At 42.8% G+C, this 15,101-nt stretch overlaps 1 protein-coding gene across 2 annotated transcripts in view; it reads left to right on the forward strand.

Moving 5' to 3' along the window:
• The window catches only part of LOC108715349 (rho family-interacting cell polarization regulator 1-like), a 46,936-nt gene that overhangs the window by 18,274 nt on the left and 13,561 nt on the right, over positions 1 to 15,101 (forward strand). The gene's annotated exons all lie outside the window — the stretch shown is intronic.

Genomic DNA, 15,101 nt, shown 5'->3' on the forward strand with positions numbered 1-15,101 from the left:
TGTAGTAGCAAGTGGAATTCACACATAGGTGACATAAAAGGGCTGCAGAACTATCACTAAACGGTGCACAGTTAAACTAAGGCAGGGGTATAGACACAGTGTCACGGCAGCACCTTGATCACCCTGCACCAGGAGGGGGATAGGTATGCGGTACTACCTTAAAAGCGCCCGCATGGTAAACGTTAAAACCATGGCTACTAGGAAGGCGCAGAAGGAAAAAGGGGAGCGCTCCTGGGAACCCTCCCCCACCTTCCATGGCGGACATTGGTGCCAAATTACACATCGCGCACATCCTACAGCGAGACTCACTCATGCTAGGGAACCAGGTTGGTGCGGTGACATCATTACGCGTGCGTTGCGTAACTGACATCACCATAAGCCGCGAGGGGCAGTAAAGTTTGTTAACAAACCCGCGGAGTCCCGAAAACGTATTACAGTACGCAAGGGAACACATCTCGCTGTGCGACATGCACAATTAGTGAGACAAAGAGAAACAGTGGCACAGAAAACAAACAGTGCAGCACAGACACGGACTGATGCAGTTAAAGTAAGCCGTTAGCTTGATTACAGCACAAATTTGGCCCTGGGGCCTATCATAATGGAGAGATCAGACTCCCTTAAAGGAACAGTTCAGTGTGACAAAACAAACTGGGTAAATAGATAGGCTGTACAAAATAAGCCATTACATTTTTGGCTAACTATATTTAGAATTTTTTTTTTATTTTGCACAGGCTATCTATTTAGCCAGTTTTTATTTTTACACTGAACAATTCCTTTAAAGAGCTAAGGGAAGACGACGTCTAGGTGGCCCAGCCTGTTAAAAAAAAACACAAAAAAGGTAGAGAAGATAATTAAGTGCAAGAAGTGCAGGCACACATTGAGAAAGACTGAACACACTATTTGTTCTGACTGTAAACCAGCAGAGCCACCGGTCTTATCACCTCAGGCACAAAATATCTCTGAAAGCAATGTCATGCTCAGGGAAGGTACACACAATGAGGAGGAATGACACCATAGCAATGCTCATTCCCCTGTGGTGGTAAAGGAGCGGCCAGCTCTGGGAACGCAAGAGCAGCCATCAACATCCCAAATTCCCCCACAATTTGGAGATTTTTTGCAATGGATACAATCAGCTTTTCAAACTACTCCTAGAGAAAACGCAGGACATACTGTCAGATTCCTCAGAATTTGATTCTATTCCAGAGGAGGAGACTGGTCCAACAAGTGTATGTGAACCGCATGCTTCAGACCACCAAAATTCAGACTCGAACAGTGGTTCCGACACAGAGCAGGCAAATGCATTCGCCAAACCAGAGATTTCAGGGAAACTACTAGAGGCAATGACGGAGACTCTAGAAATTAAAGATGAATCAGTAACAATTTCAAAGGCTGACAAGGTGCTAGGAGTTCACCAGAGGAAGACACAATCCTTCCCAGTATTCAAAGCTATTTCTCAGACCATTGAGGCTGAATGGGCACAACCAAATCGCTGTTCCACCTTAAACAAGCGCTTTTATAACACTAATCCTGTTCCAGATGAACAGCGCAAAATATGGGATAAACCCCCAAAAGTGGATTCCGCAGCTGCACTCCTCTCCAAGCAAACTACCCTTCCTACAGAGGAGGCAGCTTTTAAGGATCCAGTGGTCAAGAAAATTAGTCTGCTCTTAAGAGAGCATATACACAATCCGCAGCAATTCAGCGCCTGGCAACAGCAGCAGCAGGATTGGCACGCACAGCAAAACATTGGGCTCAGGAGCTGAGAGATCAACCACCTGCATCAGCACAACAGCTGTCTACAGAGGTAGATAGACTACACTACAGTAACATTCCTGGCAGATTCAGCTTTAGAGATTGTGTGACTAGCAGCGAAATCAACAGCTAGTACTGTGGTCGCCAGAAGGGCTCTATGGTTACGTCACTGGTCGGGTAACGTAGCATCCAAAAACTCAATCTCAAATACGCAGGAGATTCTTTGTTTGATACCTTCCTACCTACCTACTGTGTGCCTGCTTTAGCAGGCACACAGGTTTTCCAACAAAAGAGTAAGAATTTTCGTTCCTTTCAATCTTTGTCATTCAGAAACACCAACTCAGATCAGGGTATGCAGAAGACCAGACCACAATGGCAACACCCAGCAAGGCAAGCTAGGAAGCCAGCCCCACAGAAGCCCTTATCATAATGACTCCACAGGATCCAGAGTCTTGAGTAGGAGGCAGACTAAGCCTTTTCCACTCCTACTGGGAGACATGTTACAGATCAATGGGTCCTCCAAATCATCCAAAATGGCTACAGAATTCCTTTTTCATCCCTTCCGCCACAGCGATTTGTTCCATCAGTGGCCCCTCTGAGAAAACGGAAGGCACTGGTCCAAGCAATATCATCCCTGCTACGGGCAGGGGTCATTACACCAGTCCCAGGCTCTCAAAAATTCAGAGGCTTCTACTCCAACCTCTTCCTAGTACCAAAGAAGGAGGGCTCCTTCAGACCAGTCCTCAATCTAAAAAAATTAAACAAATTTGTTTACAATCACAAATTCAAAATGGAGTCAGTACGCTCCACCATAGGCTTCATGGAACCAAACAGTTATATAATCTCAATCGACCTCAAAGATGCTTACTTACATGTGCCGGTCCATCCAAGGTCACAGCCATTCCTGTGGTTTGCATTCAAGGAACCACATTTTCAATTCACAGCTCTACCCTTCGGACTCTGCACAGCACTAAGGGTATTTATAAAGATCTTAGCACTGGTCATGGCATATCTGAGACTGGAGGAATCCACATTCTGACTTACCTAGACGATCTGCTCCTCCTTCGACACAAATTGCAACAGACACAAAGGTGTGCATACAAGTGTTGCAACAGCACGGCTGGGTTATAAACCAATGCAAGAGCTGTCTCATACCAGTTCCTAGGGCTGCTATTCGATTCCTGAAATCAAACAGTACAGCTGACAGACGAAAAGACAGACATTAATCGCCGGCACTCAGTTGTTCCTAAGCAAAAAGCCAGTGTCCGCATGGGACTGTCTTCAACTACTAGGTTACATGGTGGCAGCATTAGAGGCCATCGGGCCATATGCCAGATTGCACATGAGGGCCTTGCAATTTTCTCCAATACTGGAACAAGAACCATCAGGATCTGACAATTCCCATATCTGGAGTCACCAGAACAAGCCCACTCTGGTGGACAGTCCCTACTCATCTGGCTTCAGCAGAAGTTGGGCTCAGCCAGACTGGCAAGTGGTCACAACCGACGCCAGCAAGTTTGGGTGGGGTGCAGTATACCGCACACTTACCTTTCAGGGCCGGTGGACTCAACAGGAATCAAAACTCCCAATCAACATTCTAGAATTGAGGGCAATTGTCCTAGCACTGCACGGCTGGTCAGACCAGCTCAAATCACGACTAGTCCGGGTGCAATCAGACAATGCTAAGGCGGTGGTGTATATCAACAAGCAGGGAGGAACACGGAGCAATCTAGCAATGCAGGAAATAGCAACGGTGTTGACATGGGCGGAAAAGACAGTTCCAGTCATTTCAGCAATATTCATCCCTGGGGTTTTGAACTGGGAAGCGGATTTTATCAGCAGACAGATGGTAGACCAGGGAGAATGGGCCTTGCACAACGAAGTATTTGCACAGTTGATAGAAAGGTGGGGAGTAGCAGACAGACATTTTTAGCATCCAGACAAAATTTCAAACTTCCATGTTATTGCTTCAGGACCAGGGACCCGGGAGCGGTGTTTACAGATGCACTAGTGATTCCATGGAACTTCAGCAAAGTGTATGCCTTCCCTCCACTAGCAATTCTTCCCAGGATAATTGCCAAGATAAAACAGGAACAGACCACAACCACTCATTGCACCAGATTGACCAAAAAGACTGTGGTACTCGTCACTATGTAACGTTAGGTGGGCAGAGGATGCTACCATTCAGAGATCTCTTCAAGGAGTTCTAAATGCCAGGCCTCCATTCAAAGACCCTACTCCCTCTTGGGACCTTCCCCTCGTACTTTCGGTACTACAAAGAGCCCATCATTTCATGTGCGCTTAAGGGTAAGGACACACTAGGAGATTTGGGGAGATTTTGTCACCTGGCGACTAATCGCCTCGTCTTTTGATCGACTATCTCCCCGAACTGCCTCAGCGTTTTTCCCAATAGGCTACAATGAAAAGTCCCCTGCGCTAATGCACACGCGGCGATGCATATAGTCGCCCGAAGAGGCAACTCCTCGTGTGGACTAGCCCTAAGTGGTTGTCCCTGAAAGTGGCATTTCTTATTGTGATAACATCAGAAAAAAGGGTGTCAGAGATGGCAGCATTATCTTGCAAAGAGCCATGGTTGATTATTCATCAGGACAAAGTGGTCCTCAGAACAGTACCAGGTTTTCTACCAAAGGTAGTTTCAGCATTCCATATTAATCAAGAACTGATTTTACCATTGTTTTGCCCTAACCCAGCTAATGACAAGGAGTAAGAGCTGCATAAGTTAGATGTTGTGAGGGCAATTAAAATTTACTTACACAGAACAGCGGGTTTTCGGAAATCCGACTCCCTGTTAGTTTCCTATTCTACAACACGCAAAGGTTTCTGAGTGTCCAAACTAACCATTGCCAGATGGCTAGTAGAAATCATCAACAAGGCCTATGAACTCAAGCAGGAACCAAAACCGTTCCAGGTTAAGGCACACTCTACTAGGTCACAGAGTACTTCTTGGGCTCTTCAGAATTTCGCTACATCTTAGCAGATTTGCAGGGCAGCCACTTGGGCATCTCCAAATACTTTCATTACATTTTAGAAATTGCATGTTTTTGCTTCAAATTCGGCCGCAAAGTTTTACAAGCAGCGGTGGCACAGTAAAGACATGATACTTATAGACAGACTCTCTGAACTTGCAGTTAATGATGACACAGTGAATGTTTTTCATTGTTTTATTGACATAGAGTTAATGATGACACATGGTTTTATTCATGCAAGGTGAATGATAATTCTGTAAATGATTTCATTATTTTATTAATACAAGTTTGAGCGTAACACTTGGTTTTGGTGTTTAATGATTCCATAGTACGAGAAGGCCAACTAGAAAAAGGAAGATTTTAGACTTACCGTAAAATCCTTTTCTAGTAGGCCCAAACTATCAGTGCAATAAGTCCCACCCAGGCTGATTTTAGTATGGGTATGTGGACAGCATTGGCAGATTAAGAACATGTGAGGCCCCTAGACTACAAGTTCCACGGGGCCCCCTTCTAGGGTAGGGTTTATTTCGGCGCGGTACGTGCCATGGTTTATTAAAAAAAGCCGACCAGCATGTAAATACGATAGCGCTTTAAAGCTTAGGCAATGACACATGACACTAGCGGCTGCACCCTGCTGCTGGCCGACCCCCTCACCCACCCAGTTTCCCATGTGTTTTCACTGAATTTTCAGGACAATCAAACCATAGCAGTGGGGGCAACATTTGCTTCCTGCTGGCACTGTAGGAAGGGGATATTAACATCACATGTACAATTTTAACTGAGAGCTGTGAATGTTGCACTATAAGCACATTATGGGGAAAAGGGAAAAAAGATTCTGGCACCTAAAGTACATTACATGCAGAGACTGAGATACTCAAAAGACATAAAAAGGAGCAGTACTGATCTTCGAAGAACATAATAAAGAGAAGGCACCACAAACACTATAAAGAACATTATTTAGTTAGAGGCAGAGGGCACTGGCACACCAAATACATACATAGAGAGTGATGGACAATGGCACCATGAGCAGTAAGATAGAGAATACTGACAGAACAAGCACAATATACAATAAAACAAAGTGGGTATAAGTACAAGATTGCATTATATAGTAAGAATCAGTGAGCACAGGCACTCCAAGCCTATTATAAGTTCTAGCACCTCCCCATGCACTGCCTCAATGGCTCAGTAATAATTCCATGTATAAATACCCCAGAGTAATAGCTGAATGGCACAGAGGGCATTCCATGTATAAAATACCTCAGAATTCATAGTAAGATGGCACAGTGGCAGATTCATAGATAATAACTAATTATCTATAACAATTATTTAATTATCTAAAACAATAGATAAATAATAACAATAACTTCAGCATACATTAAATTAAAATATTATATTATTAAGTATATTAAAAATTAAAAGGGCTAATGACAACAAGGAAATAGTTAACAGTGTCACCGTGAGAGAACAGAGGGGAACAAACCAGATCTCTGCAACATGAGTCTTGATCAGGGAAGTGCCAGCTAATAAAAAAATAAATAAAAAACAGTACAAGTCCTTACCAGTAATCTTCCTGTGCTGAGACTGATGGGTGGGGGGGGGGTGACTGAGCCACCAATTAGGCTTTTAGCAAGTCCATAGCCCAGGCCAGCTTACAGAGCCAGTGTGGGCGGGAAATTCAAATCTGTCAGGGGGCAGCAAGTCTGTCATTTAATCAATGCACCTATTCACTCTTCTGCTGCTCTTATTCCTGTCCCTCCCCTTGCTCTACCTGATGCAGACTAGACACAAGAAATTAAAAAGCAGGAGACTCTGACTAGTGCTTTCGGTACCAGACCAGCATCATCAATCACTGTGTGTGCTGCTCGTAAAAAAAAACTTTGTGCGGCAGTGTCTGACTTGAATTAACATTTTGTATAGCACAAAGTTTTTTTTTTAACAGCGCACACTGTGATTGATGATGTTGTTCTGGCACCGAACGCACCAGTCAGTCTCCTGCTTTTTAATTTTCTGTGTGGGGGAGGAAATGGAACGATTACAGCTTGTCCTCCTGCCTGCATTTTAGAAAACCTCCCTGGCCCCCTGCCCCGATGCCTATGCCTGCCTCTGAGAGAGCACGCCTCTCCTAACCTAAGCTGTGGGTCTGCTTTAGCGCACACCAGTGACATCACTGGTGCGCGCCTTCCAACAAAGGTAGTCAGGCTGGCGAGAGCTTGGTTGCACTAACACACATGCAGAGAAACGACGCTGTGCCCTCATTCAGTGCCTTGCTGCCTAAATTGTCTCCCCGTCTCAGGCAGTAAGCCTGGGGAGGGCCCGCACCCAGGACCTGGCGAATATTTTTTAAATTAAATTTTTTTTAAAAAAATTGCAGTAAAAGCCCATGGGCCCCTACCAGTAATGGGCCCCTAGGCTATAGCCTAGGATAGCCTAGGCATTAATCCGCCCCTGGTGGACAGGGCATTCTACTATCTTTCTTAAAGGGATCCTGTCATCGGAAAACATGTTTTTTTCCAAAACGCATCAGTTAATAGTGCTACTGCAGCAGAATTCTGCACTGAGATCCATTTCTCAAAAGAGCAAACAGATTTTTTTATATTCAATTTTGAAATCTGACATGGGGCTAGACATTTTGTCAATTTTCCAGCTGCCCCCAGTAATATGACTTGTGCCTTCACTTTAGGAGAGAAATGCTTTCTGACAGGCTGCTGTTTTTCCTTCTCAATGTAACTGAATGTGTCTCAGTGGGACATGGGTTTTTACTATTGAATGCTGTTCTTAGATCTACCAGGCAGCTGTTATCTTGTGTTAGGGAGCTGTTATCTGGTTACCTTCCCATTGTTCTTTTCTTTGGCTGCTGGGGGAAAAAAGGGAGGGGGCGATATCACTCTAACTTGCAGTACAGCAGTAAAGAGTGATTGAAGTTTATCAGAGCACAAGTCACATGACTTGGGGCAGCTGGGAAATTGACAATATGTCTAGCCCCATGTCAGATTTCAAAATTGAATATAAAAAAAAAAATTCCCATGACAGTATCCCTTTATACCCCTCTGAATTGTGTCTGTATTTTACCCTCCCATTTAGACTGTAAACCCTACGGGGTAGGGTCCTCTAGCCTTTTGTTTCCTTGACACTGAACACTTAATCTGTATTGTAATTATATTTTTTATATTTATGTGAATTGTATTTCTTTTTATTATTGCATTTTTATTTTCAACAATTAAATTACATACATTCCTGTACAGCAGTATGAAAAAATAGAATCTTAAAAGGAGCATCCCATCATACAATTGAACCCCAATCAATTAAAATTCCCTTAATGTGATATTATTAATAAGTGTCTCTGTATACAACCAGTATTATTACAATTCACCATACCTATACATGATACCTGTGCATTATCAATTTAAAATACCAGTGTTGTTTTAAATTACTGTTGTGAATTTAACATATATTATTAATAAACTTATATCCTTCCATTTATTAGCCAAGTGGCAATGCTAATAGTACTAAATAAAAAGGAAAAATAATTAATTAATACCAGTGAACAATAGTGCCATTGCCGGTGCTAAAATACCCACCGATTACTTGTAATATTGCGGCGCATTGCCCTTGTTACTTAACCGATATTAGCGCCTTGTTATTTAGTGCTCGTGAATTTACTCATAATTAACAAGTGCAAGTGTTCTTTAGGGAATTGATGTTGGTTCCCAACCAAAAAAATAAACCCCCCCCCCCAACCCTATTTGTTCCTTCCAGAGCTCAGCCATACCCAGTTAAACACACCCTCACTACATACAAAAATAAAAAGACAAACCCAACGACAACACAGAGACATTTACAAAAAAAAACCCCCACAAAAATCCCCCAAAAAGGGGGAGGGAGGGAATTCACTTATCTCAATTTCATGTTTAGTATTCTATCGCATATCTTCTTGTCGTAATTATAAACAAATAAAATTCTCCCACCAATGCAGGCCCAATTCGCATATTATTAGGAGTAGAACAATAGTGCCTTCTTTCGCCCTCACATAAGAAGCAAACTGTTGCCACCATAAATACACTATATTATGCCACCCCCTACCTTCTGCCCATATACTATCTCTTATATAGGTGCCTCCTCAAACTGACATATTATTTCCACTTCCTAAAAATTCCCCCATCGGATTAATATCCAGCCACGATTCCCATATTCTCTCAAATTTCCCCATACATCCTCTAGCCAGATAAGTAAGTTTAATAGACGGAAGTATTTTATTAATTAAGTTAACCCATTGAATGACAGTGGGACTATTTATACCCATCCAGTTCATTATCACCAACTTTTTAGCATAGAACAGTATAACCCTCATAAGTGTTCTAGTTTTACTTAAGGGTACAAGATCGTCCACCAATCCCAATAAACAAATTTCCGGGGAGTGCACCTGGGGAAACGCTAAATTATCAGCCAAATACTGTGACACATCCTTCCAAAACTGCTGCACTGGAGGACAATGCCACACCAGGTGCAGAAAAGATGCATCCAACTCCTGGCACCTTGGGCATCTGGCTTCCAATTCTCTACCCATTAACTGAAGCTTTTTAGGGGTTATATATAATTGATGAATAAATTTGTATTGGACCAGCCTGTCACGCAAAGAAATTAAATCGCAATAGAGTGAGTCAGTAGCCTCCTCCCACTGTTCCCCACTAAGAGCAGGAAATACCTTTTCCCAACGCCTCTGGGCCCTACTAAATGGTGGAGGAATAGTACCTATGAGTATCTGATAAAGCCTAGAAATCAATTTATCCCTCTTTGGATCTCGAAGTATTACCTCTACTGGAGGAATATTGAACTTCACCTCCAGAGTATCAAACTGAGCTTTAAAGGCATGGCGTAGTTGAAGATATCTAAAAAACTGTAATTTTGGTTCTTTAAGTTGTATCTGCAATTGTTGAAAATTAGGGAATATCTGATTTGTCAAAATATCTCCCAATATCTGAAAATTAGGGAATATCTGATTTGTCAAAATATCTCCCAATATCTCCCAAAAAAGGAGAAATCAAAGGAGGCTTATGGCCAGTATATGAGCAAACAGTCCGCCATGCTTTAAATGGAACAGATATTGTGGATGGATAGTTATCATAATCACTTAACCGTCGATATAGTATATTTTTAAGTGCCTCCAAAGAGCCAACTGTGGAGGCCAGCAATAACAAACCAGGATCCTCCTCATCACTATGGAACCAACTATGAATATGGTAGAGTTGACTGGCCAAAAAGTAAAAACGTAAATGAGGTAAAGCCAAACCTCCGTTTTTGAGTGTAGCTGTTAATGAGGTCCACGCAATACGTGGAGACTTATTAGCCCATATAAAAGGGAGTAAGATAGAGTTGATTTTACGAAAGTACCGCTCAGGAATCCATATAGGGGAGTTATGCAATTTATATAGTAACTTAGGCAAGTAAATCATTTTATACAAGTTGATTCTACCCCAAAGAGAAATAGGTAAACGAGACCAGACTCTAACTGCATTCCTAAATTGCTCTATTATTGGATTAATGTTGTTTAAAATATACAAACTAGGGTCAACAGAAATGGTAATGCCCAAATATTTAAAGCTATTAACACATCTGAGGCCCAGGGAGTTAATAGATTGAGTAGATATCTGATCCATAGGAAAAATAACAGACTTAGATTTATTTATAGTTAGCCCAGAATAGATACCGAACCTCTCAATAATACTAATGGCCTCTTGCAAGGAAGGTCCCGGGTCTTCCAAGAATAGAAGCAAGTCGTCTGCATATAGGGCAACTTTATCCTCTAATGGACCATATTTAAGTCCCACAACCTTTGGAGCCTGGCGGAGACAGGTAGCCAAAGGTTCAATTGCTATTGCAAATAAGAGTGGGGACAGTGGGCATCCTTGCCTAGTTCCCCTAGCCAAGGGAAAAAAGGAGGACACCATGCCATTGATTTTAATACATGCTGTAGGCTTAAGATACAGCATTTGAACCCATCTTAAAAAACCCGGGCCGAATCCAAATTTCTTCATAACTGCCCACAGGTACTGCCATTCCACTGAATCAAATGCCTTATTAGCATCTAAAGACATAATAATCCTAGACCCAGCGTTTGTATGTTTAGTCTGAAGATGTGTAAACACCCTCCTCAAGTTAATAGCAGTAGATTTAGTAGGCATAAAGCCAGATTGATCCCTATGTATAATAGAGGGGACTATTTTAGCTAGTCAAGTGGCCAAAATTTTAGCAAGCACCTTAGCATCCATATTTATAAGTGATATTGGCCTGTATGAATCACACAACCCAGGGTCTTTACCCTCCTTTGCTATCAACACAATAACTGCCTCATAAAATGAAGGCGGGAGAGTCCCTCTTTCAAAGACATATATAAAGGTTTCGTGGAGATGTCTAACCAAGGGTTTCCCCTGCAATGTATACCAAGCAGCCGGGAAACCATCTGGGCCCGGAGTCTTATTAGAAGGAAGAGCCGATATAGCTTCCGCCACCTCATTTTCCAAGATAGGAGCATCCAAGTACTCCCTCTCTACCTGTGTCAGACTAGGGAAGGGTAATTGAGTCCAAATAACAAGTTAGTTGGTCTTGTGAGTAATCAGCTTTTGTCCGATATAAGATCTCATAAAAATTAGTAAAGACATTAAGTATATCCTCTGGGGCACTAACCATACTCCCTCCAGGATCCTGTATTTGTGCTATTAAAGTTTGTGAATCTCTAACTGAAGCCAGCCTTGCCAGTAGTTTACCCGCTTTATCACCTTGTTCAAATATTCCTTGATTAGCATATAATAAACGTTTACTAGTCAAATTCGTTTGTGCCAACTCTAAATCTCTTTGTGTCTGAACCAACACCTGATAAGTAGTCTCTGTAGGGGACTGACTATGAAACACATCTGCCTCTGTGAAGGCCATTTCCGCCTCAACAACCTCTGCTTTAGCCATTTTCTTAGCATTCGCTATACCACTAACCAATACCCCCCGTGCCACCACCTTAGATGCTTCCCACAAGATATCTGGGGAGGCCGTGCCCTGATTAATTCCCCAATAAGATATATATTCCTCTTGGGAACGATCCCTAATCTGGGTATTTGAGAGCCATACTGGACACAATCTCCAGTTGGCTCTAGGGCCCCGATCCCCCACACGAAGCAAGATAACGAGAGGTGAGTGATCCGAAAATGCTCTAGGAAGATATTCAGCCGAAATAACTTGTTGTGCAAAATCAGCAGAGGCCAGGGCTAAGTCTATACGGGATAAAGAAGTATAACTAGTAGAATGACAAGAATACTGCCTACACTCGGGTGCTTCCAACGCCAAAGTTCCATAAAACCAATATTATCTATCCATTGCTTCAACCCCCGACTATAACTGCTAGTTTGGCCCAACCTATCCAGCTGGGGATCAAGTGTAGCGTTGAAGTCTCCCAACAGACAATTTGGAGCATTCGGAAAGGAGGCAATTACTGAATACACCCGTTCTAGTAGGGGTAAGGAAAATGGTGGCGGGCAATAAATATTAGCCAGCGTGAAGAGTTGATTAGCCAGCTTACAACGGAGTACTATATATCTACCATAAAAATCAACTCTGACCCCCATACATTCAAAAGCAACACCTTTCTTAATGAGTATAGAAACTCCTCTAGCATGGGTAGAAAAGGGAGCATGGTAGGCATGAGCCACCCACTGCTTCCTAAGCGAGAGAAGTTTCTGCCCCACTAAATGTGTCTCTTGTAAAAGAAGAACCACCGGTTTATGCCTTTTGATGTAATCAAAGAGTCGGGCTCGTTTGTATTTACAGTTAAGTCCCCTGACGTTCCAGGAGACCATACTCAAGGAGGACTGCATACTGGTAAAAATTGGACTATATTATCAGGGTATAAATTGTTAAAAAATACCTTAATTGAGATAAGCATATGTGAGGCACAGCATAACAAATACATACGAGATTCCCTCCCACATATACCCCTTACCCACCCTGCCCATCCCCAAACCCTGGGTGGACCTAAACCCATAACACAAAAAACAATTTTCCCTACGGGGTGGAGCTCTATTTGCTCCTAGCAATGACCTATCGAGTTAACCAAGCCTTCTGTTAATAAAAGTCAACCTTCCCAGGTAACCCGTGCTCATAATTATTGAATTCCAAACCAGTCAATAAGTCCACCCATTCACTTATTCTATCCACTCCCTCAGGATCTAGCTAAGTGGAGATCTCCGGGGCCTGCTCTCCAGCCACGCGTTAGCCTCTTCTGGTGTTGAAAAGAAGTGCACTCTGTCACCATCCTGGACTCTCAGTCTGGCTGGGAACATCATTGCATATATCAAATTAACCTGTCGTAGACGTTTTTTAACATCTGTAAATTTAAGCCTATGCTTGCGTATTTCCATAGATAAGTCCGGGTATATAGAGACTTTAGCGTTCTCATGGATAATTTCCTGTTTTTTACGGGCTTCCAGGAGAATTCTATCACGATCTCTATAATTCAATATTCTGGCTATAAATGTCCGAGGTGTACCACCAGGAGGAGGAGGTCGGGCTGGGACTCTGTGGGCACGCTCCACTGTGAATGTTGGCAAAAGAATATTACTGCCAAATTTATCCTTAAGCCAAGTTTCCAAAAATATTTCAGGTGCACTACCCTCCACCCTTTCAGGCAAGCCCACTAGTCTTATATTGTTCCTGCGGAACCTGTTTTCAAGGTCATCTGCTTTCGCTTCCAAGATCCGAACTTTCTGTGCCATCTCCGAAAGATTATTTGGAATAGGAGTGATAATATCCTCCAATGTGCTAATCCGCTTCTCTGCCTCTGTTGTGCGTTCCCTTATCTTTTGCACATCGTTCTGTAACAAGGCAAAGTCTGATTTAAGATCATCCATCTTGGCTATAGTCACAACATGGTTGCTGTTCATAAGTGACATAAGCTCAGCAAGTGTTGGTTGAGCATGTTCTGTTGTCTGCATGTCTGGGTTACTAACAGGAGAAGACATCCCAGAACTACAAGAGGGAGCCTCAGGGGATATAGGACACTGACTTCCCTGGATGTTATCACTATGGGAAGGGTCCCTGGCATACTTGCCTAATTTCAATGCAGCCAAAGCACGGAAGCTCTTCCCCTTCTCCACTTGATCCGTGCTGCACCTGACACCCTGCTGCACGCTGCTAGGGGATCCTGAGTGAGACCCGGCGCCATCTTGGGCGTCCCCAGCCCTGACCACCGCACCAGTACACGAACCCGCTCCACGGTTTCTCCCCATGCAGGCAGCAGAGCCGAGTCCTGGCTCAAAGAAATATAGTTGTGCCGCTTCTCTGCTGTTTACCTAGCGGTTCTTCCAGGGTCACGGCAGGATTCTTGAGCACGGGCACGGAGCTATTGCCTTACGCTTCCGTCCCGATCAACTTCCGGTCACCAATTGTATTTCTAATTATGCACTTATTGTTACTATTTATTCCAATGACCCCTTGTTTGTTACTACTAATTTATTGTTTTGCTGTACAGTGCTTTGCCCTCAAGGAGCGCTTTACAAATAAAAATATACATACATACATACAAAGCTGGGACAATAGCTGCCTTAACCCTTTCACTGCCAGCCAATTTGGCCAAGTTGGTACTTTTATTGCCAGACCATTTTTGAACATTTTGTGCTCTTTCACTTTTGGGGCTTTTCCTGGGGGGGTCTTTTAGTTTACCCAGGAAAACAAGATATTTTTTTTTTCAGGACAACCTAAGCTTTCAAAATATGCTAGAATTTTGTAAAAAGATATGTATAAAAAAAAAACAGTTTTGCATGATACAAACGCATATATCAGAAACATAATTTATTTTATGCACGAGATTTGGAAAGTTCTGTGTCTCCCGAACGCGTCAGTCAGGCCCGGACTGGCAATATGTGGGTTCTGGCAAATGCCAGAGGGCCATAGAAAGTCAGTATTTAGTGGGCTGGTGGGGGCTGTTTGGGCCTCTGTGTGGGCTGAGTGAGCCTCTATGTACCTGAAATGCCAGGGCCTATTTTAATTCTCAGTCCGGACCTGGCGCCAGTACCAAATGTATATAGTTTTATGGAGAATTCTCACTTCTATAGATCAAAAACTAGATGCAGCAAACTACCAAATTTCCAAAGCACCGCTCCACAAAACTGCATACATCTGATTTCAAGGCCACACATTCCACTAATAGTAGGTTTATCCTAAAAAACTACAAATTATTGGAAAGAACAGATTCTAACAAGTTTAAAATGGGTAAATATATATTTGTATTCCAAACTACAAAGTTGCAATTCTTTCCTTAGCAGTTTTTATAAAAAAGTGTTACATTTTTGAAAAATGACCTCAAAGTGTCCAGCCTACAGC

The sequence above is a fragment of the Xenopus laevis genome, chromosome 4S (assembly GCF_017654675.1).
Source record: "Xenopus laevis strain J_2021 chromosome 4S, Xenopus_laevis_v10.1, whole genome shotgun sequence".
In the NCBI taxonomy this organism is placed as follows: Eukaryota; Metazoa; Chordata; class Amphibia; order Anura; family Pipidae; genus Xenopus; species Xenopus laevis.